Here is a 7,786-nt window from a genome sequence, read left to right as displayed (position 1 = left end):
CCTTAGAACATTCAAGCATTTCTTTATATCATTTTATTTGAACTTCATAGCAGCCCTGTGAAATCAGTTTAACATTGCTGTCCCAAATTTAGGCTCCTGATGGGTTAAGATTGTCTGATTTCACATTGCAATCCAAACCCTGTTCCTTGGACTAATGGATCCTGGATATTCACTTATAGGCCTCTACTGGTCCTTTGCAATTTTAAGTGGTCCATGTGGACGATGCCCATGCCCCTTTGCTATTTCTTTCTTGACTAGAACTCTCTTTAAATCTAATATTGTGATTTCTTTGGCATTCAAAGATCCTTTTACATATAAAATGATGTTAATAGATGAAAGAGGCCCTTTAAAATGTATTGCCAAATAAAATGTTGACAAACTCGTATCTTTCCCTTATTAAAAAGAAGAAAAAAAGAAAATAAAGAAAAAACAAAGATACATTTTTAGTGGTCAGTAAAAGCACAAAGCTAGGAACCACAAAGTTAGATTACAATGCGTTGCATGATTCTTTTGCTCAAGTATTCCACCATTTCTGTAGAAAACAAGGCTTAGACAGGAAAGAATCAATGGGTAATAAAATAATAAAGTATTCCAGCTGAAGGGAATTGGAGGGGAGCTAGACCAAGGGGAGCTAGACCAATAAGGCCTGTGGCATCAGTGGAGAAAGGAACACGCAGGATTCAAACAAGAAATAATTTATTGAAAAAACTAATAGAAAAAGGAGAAGAAAACCCAAAGCACTTCAGAAAACTCTTCTTTTGCACGCTTTTTGGATAACATATAAGGTTTGATTCAAGAAATAGCAAGGAAGAGGTAAATCTACTCATCTGGGAAGCAAGAGTATGTTGACCACATCAAGCTCAGACACCATCTCGCATGTTGCTTGTTTGTTTAGCTTTTCTTAAACATGGTTTATTCTTCTGTAAGACGGGGGAAGGTTAAGCTAATAGATCTTGAGGATCTCTTCCACCTCTAAGACCTGTTACTCACACAATAATAATAATAAATCTATCCTTATACTGAGTATTATCCAAGTACTACTCTAAATCCTAATAACAATGCTGCATGATAGAGATTATTAGACCATTTTACTGATGAGATAACTGAGACCAGGACAGTCTGACCTACCCAAGGCCATGAAGTCAGCCAAATGGCAGACTTAGAATTTGAACCCAACTCCGTCCTTTCATTATTCTATCAATTGTCTCTCTTCAGTCTACTCCATCATAAAATACTTATCCAAAACCCAGTTTTATAAAGAAAGACACAGCTAAACCATAAACATCTATCAATTCTTCACCGACTACTACAAGAATAACAGAAATACTCTGGAGCTACCCACAAAGCCCCTTGTAAGTCAGAGACGACCTCAATAATCATATCCCCAATATGCAATGAGATCATCTTACCTGATGGGGATTTTTCTTTTGAAATAGATTTGCATTTAAGGCCTGATAATTAAAACATAATATTCATAATATTCAAACTTGAGTCATATTTGAAATTCCTAAATACAATAATTAATATCTGCTATAATATGTCTATTTGTAATTAAGCAAAGCAGAAATCCTGTCCAGGCCTGTCTCCTTACTCTCTTCCAGGGGCTTTCAAAAGAGAAAAAAAAATTATTATGGCTAATGTTGTTGGATTTGATCATTGACTTCTCTTTTCTTCATCATTTAAAATGCCCAGTCGCCATCAGCCACCACAATAGCAGGAGAACTGTGGACCGTCGCAAATGGTGTGACAACTGGGGATACTCCCCTGCCAAGGCAGGGGTGATAAACAAATGCAGGGCATTTAAGTCCACAGGCACCTCAGCAAAGTCCTCAGAGCTGGGGAGGGGAAGGGAAGCAGCCTGGAAGGGCTTGGGAATTTTCTAGGTCAGATGCCTTACTACTCCCCACCTCCATTTTTGAACTATAAAACACCTACCTGACATTCCCCTTTCTGGTGCCTATTTTTTGCCAACTGTTAACAAAGCCAGCATGACCTCACCCTTCTTTCCCCCCTCATTTCATGCATCACAGTTCCGCTCACTGGGCTGTAGCCTGGGGTGGGCAGGTAGGTGGGCAAGGAGCACAGGCCGTCCCCAGGGCTCCCTGGGACTCTCCTCTCACAAAGCCAGAGCGGGGCAACATGGCTGCCGTCAGTGCCAAGAAGCCTCAGGGAGAACGGGGAACAAAGGCGGGCAGTTCCAGAGGCCAAGATTTTGATTACTTCTCGGGTTTCTTTCAGCTCACGGTCTGGGTCAGCACACAGATCTCAACCTCCCAGTCCCAGCAGAAAGCAGACGGTCAGAGAAGCCCTTGCCCTGAGAAGACCCTAAGCCATCTCCTGAGTTCAGGGTGGCCCTTGCAACACTTCCTAGCTCCTCTCCAATTGTCAGAGATCACATTAGTGCAGTTGTGAAGGTTTGACATAAGGATGAACAGAAGGGTTGTTACTGGCTAGTGAGAGGAGAGAAGTTTCCAGTCCAAAGGAGGAAAAAAAAAATCCTCTCCTAATGAATAATGCTGAGAGTGGGGGAGGAGAGTGATGGTCTCTCTCTCGCTCTCACTTTGGCTCTATCTTTCAAGCTAAACCCACAGAGCACGGGCAGAAGAAAATAGCAACATGTCCCCATGTTGAAGAAGAAATTTTTTGTGTTTTGTTTTAAATGTGAGTCTGTAAGGGCTCATAGTCATGTGCAGACACATATTGTCGCTATTTCCCAAACCAAGGACACTCCCAGAAGGTCAGCATTCAGACACAGGCACTTCGTGGCAAAGAGTGATTCTACTGTTAAACCTTTTCTCAGCATCCCTGTCTGCCCTCACCCTACCTCAAGCCACTATTAAAACCTTGATATCGTACCACCTCCTAATGGAAGCACAGCCGCTGGTTGACTGAGGAGTGGAGTGCCGGGTAAAGCTGTGAGAATCAAGTCTGGTAATGATCAGACAGGGAGAGTGCTAAGGAGCTCCCAGACCTGCAAGAGGCGGGGCCCAATGTGTGCCAGTGTGGGCAAGTCACCAAGAGGCCAAATAAAGGTCCTCACTTGGAAATGAAATGTTAAGCTTTCCCAGAAAATAAATTAAACAAACACAGTGACCCTGTAGATTTTATATCATTGCATTAATAGTAATAACAATAATAAAGCTGACATAGACTCACAACCTGTAATTTGTAATATTTAGCTCCATGCTTCATATCTGTATAAAAGTTAAAGTATATCTTTCATTAATACCAGTACAAATTGGATTTCTCTTTCTACCTCTGATTGACCCCACCCTCCACTTGTGATTAACTCTTCTGCTACCTCGTTTTCTCAGGTGCTTCCTTATTCAGTGTTGAATCAAAAATCTGGGCTGTCCTTCCTGGAGGGCCCTTGAATCCCACTTAACCTGACTGGTGTGATGTGCTCTGCAGGAGGGAAGCGATGAAGCAGAACAGGGATGATCACAAATCGAGAACTGTTCTTCCAAATAATAGAAAGGGAGAAATTAGACAAAGTGCCTTTTCCATCATCTCCCCCATCCTTGTCCAGTTTTGCATAAAGGATCCCTGGGAACTGTGAAAGGGAACTCTTTGCATTTGCAGAATGACCCCTAAAGAGGTCACTGTCACTCCCAAGGCCTGTGCAACCCTGGCTGGGGCTGCCTATTTCAGACTAGCCACAGGCAGACGGCAGACTGCGGTGTAGGGTAAGGAAGGTCACCGGGTTGGCCAGGGGATTCTCTCATCCAGTAGCTGTGTGTTTTGGAACCAACCTGGAAACATTAACACAAAGGCCTGCCAGTAAACTACATGGTGTTTGCATATCTTATATACACCGAAGGGATAGACAAATGCCTGGTGGAAAAAAAGGAAGAAAGAAAAATGAACTCAGCTATTAAGCAGCTACAAAATGTTTTGCTCTCTTCCCTATTTCAAAAGCTTCCATAGCATAAATAGTGGTCAAAAGTTCAGTGAACTGTCTTGTAGTGCGGGGCTCCATTCAAACGGGGCTATTTTCTGAGAGTCTCCTGACACCATATCTAATTTCCAAAATGAATATGCTTTAATTTTCTTTCTTCATGCATTGTGCTTTTTCCTCATTTAAAACAGCAACAGCCTCTGGCAGTAAAGGACATCACATTTCTGTGTGAGATGAAGCTTTTTTCCCTGTATGCAGGGGAATGGCATGGGTCAGGGGAGAAAAAATATATGCAAAAACAGCACACCCCACTGACCCCAGTATATTTTACATTACAATTTTGCCATTTCCAATATAGGTTCATTTTGCAATGGACCATATCAACCATATTTCAGGGTTTAAAAAAAGGGAGGGTAGTGTAAGGCGAGGCATTGTCTGCATACAGTATGTCCTAGTACAATGCATGAACTGCATGATCAGGATGGAGTGTTACCTACAGAGAACATACGCAGACACATACATAGCTACAGCCCTCAGTGCAGAGCACATTTGAAAAATAGATACCACGTGTGGATCCTGCCAATTAAAGGAAGCATTAGGGGACTTCTTTATGAAGGTAGCCAAGAACAGCTAACTATTTTTAATGACATGAATGTCATATTCAATGTCTCTAAGCTCACTTGAAAGCACCAATGTCCCACTGCCTTATTGAGAAACGACTACAAATAGAAACTGGGCATCTTCATGATATGATTACATCTATGTATCTGTCTATCTACACAGAGAGAGAGAGAAAAAAATCCTTTATATATATATGTATACACACACACACACATACACACACACACCTCACATATATATACATAGATACCTAGATATCTAGATATATTTATGTCTAGATATATAGACTTCTAGATATATAAATATGTACATCTCAAAAAGACCTAAATATAGATATATATGTCTCAAAAATATATGTAAATATAGGTATAAACAGATATATGTCTCAAAAGGATCTAAATCAGAAACATATTTAAGTCATCCTTTTACTAACTCAGATACCTCCTAGAACTCCTAAATAAATACCTCCTAAATAAAATGGGGATTTTACAAGATGATAATCTTTTAAAATCGGGACATGTGTAGTAATTATTCACTGTAGAACATGTAAAGATGGCACATGATATTTCTTGCTGGGTCATTCCCTATCATGAATCATTATTGCTGCATTGAAGAATTTTTTGATCAGCCAAGTCTTTGTCAATCAATCAATAAGTATTTTTTGAGCAAGATATATGGTCATTGTAAAGTAGGTATGAAGCATGGCCACTGCTTTCAAAACACTTGCAGTTTAGTGGATGAAACCAAAATGAATAGGCTTGAAATCACTTGAAAATAAGTCCTGGAATTTGATACACCAGATAAATTCTTGCTACTTGATTTAGACTGGCGTATGTTGACAATAAAATGTTTAGAGTTTATAAATTACTGCTGTCTGGAATAGTCAGAGGTGACCTAATGAAAGAGGTGGCACCTCATCTAGACCTTGAAAGATGAATTAGACAATGAGGAAAGAAAACAATGAAGGAAGAAGGGTTCTTTGGGCAGAGAGAAGAGCACATTCAAAGATACAGAGGCTAGGAGCTTATGTGTAATTTTGTCCACAAGTATCATAAATATATAGGTACTTCAAGCAGGTACACAATACTCACAATAATGGAGTTATCTCACACACACAAAAAACAAGTCAGTGACCAGCAACACTGATTTGGTACCCTGGCACCTTGGGTCCCTAGGCACTCATAATACAAAAGGAAATGATTGGAAACTCACTTTACTGGACCCTGTCCATCTGCTCAGTGTAGTAATCATCTCACTGAATGCCTATTACTCCCTTGTGAGCTGTGAGCTACTGCTCCATTTCACAGATGAGAAAACTTCAGATAAGAGAGGTGGCTCTCTTAGCTGAAGCAAGAGTCACTAGTAAGTGGCTGTAGCAAATGTCACTAGTAAGCACTGGTGATGGGTCCCAGCAGCCTAACTTCAGAGCTCAAGCACATTTAACTAAATCATGCTTTCCTTCTAAGAGGTGGTTATGAGGAGAGACAGACAGACAAAAGCATGTATCTCCTGAAAAGCCAAAAAGTAGAAACTTTCCACAGAGAGATAAATAATGGTCATATTGCAAAGAAAATGATAAAATTGGTGAACTTCGCTTTAAGAAAATCCTATTAAAATCTAAACCTATTAAATTGATATATTAGGCAGTGATTACTCATAAGATGGCAGCTCTCACCATGGGGTTACTTTAACCAGCAAGATCTCCTGGCACACTTAAAATAGGATTCCATTTACAATGAACTTCAGGCATGCTATAAAGAACAAAGTCAGTTGCCTAATACCAAAGTGTTTCAAGCTGATTAGTTACAATATTGCCTTACATCAATCTTGCTCAGCATTGTCCAATAGAAATATAATGTGAGTGACATATATAATTTTAAATTTTCTAGTAGCCACATTTCAAAGAAGTAAAAAGAAACGTGAAGTTGATTTTAATATTTTATTTAATCCAATATATCCAAAATATTATCATTTAAATATGTTATCAGTACAAAAATTATTGAGATATTTACTTTGATGTATTAAGGGTTTAACACCGGTATGTATTTTGTATTTACAGTTTTGCTCAACTAAGACTAGCTGCATTTCAAGTGCTCAATAGCTACATTGTGGCCAGTAGCTACTGTGATGGATGGCACAAATTTAACTCTTTACCTCTCTGTTTTAAAGCTGCATTTGACTCTTATTGGAATAGATAATTGGGAAATATCTTAATATTTTTTTCTGTCACTATGACAGAATACCAAAGACTGTGAAGGAAGTTTATTCAGCTCATGGTTCTGAAGACTGGGAAGTACAAGAGCATGGTGCCAGCATCTGGTGAGGGCCTTCTTGCTTTGTCATAATATGGCACAGGACATCACATAGTGAGAAGGCAAGAGCAAGAGAGCCAGTGAGAGCTTGCTTTCATAACAAAGCCACTCCCATGATAAATAACTTGCTTTCCTGATAGCAACATTATTCCCATGAATCCATTAATTCATTCATGAGGGCAGAGGGGTTGAGTTTCCAACACACAAATTTTAGGAAAACTCATTTAGCATGGCAGGAACCCATAATGGCACTTTAGTTCCAGGAACAATCTAATGTTGCAAGGTGTGGAAGTATTTAATTTCTTGCTCCTTAAAGTTCTCTTGTCATGAATGCTTCTTGACCTAGATAGAGGTAAACATCAGCAGATATAATTTTGTGGATCTAATGTTACAGTAGAAATTTAGAACAGGTCTCATTTTTTTTTTCTCTTCTGCCATGGTTAATTGATGTAAAGTCTGGTTGAATATTGCCACCTGAAATCTTGAATATGAAAGAATTTATTTCGTCCTTAATTATTTTCAACGAAGTAACTTCCAAAAAAGTCTTGGAAACAATTATTGTAAACAGAGTGGGAAACAGGAAGGTAAGTCAATTGCACGAGAAACCTGGGCATTAAAAACTTGATACAATTTTTGAGGAACAGCTCCAGTCTCCAACTCCCAGCGCAAGCGACACAGAAGACCAGTGATTTCTGCATTTTCAACTGAGGTATTGGGGTCATCTCACTGGGGAGTGCCGGACAATTGGTGCTGGTCAGGTGCTGCAGCCCGACCAGCGAGAGCTGAAGCAGGGCGAGGCATTGCCTCACCTGGGAAGTGCAAGGGGGAAGGGAATCCCTTTTCCTAGCCATGGGAACTGAGACACACAACACCTGGAAAATCGGGTAATTCCCACCCCAATACTGTGCTTTAAGCAAACGGGCACACCAGGAGATTATACTCACACGTGGCCGGG

Source organism: Rhinopithecus roxellana, chromosome 17, assembly GCF_007565055.1.
Source record: "Rhinopithecus roxellana isolate Shanxi Qingling chromosome 17, ASM756505v1, whole genome shotgun sequence".
Classification (NCBI taxonomy): Eukaryota; Metazoa; Chordata; class Mammalia; order Primates; family Cercopithecidae; genus Rhinopithecus; species Rhinopithecus roxellana.
This window is presented reverse-complemented; position numbering follows the sequence as displayed.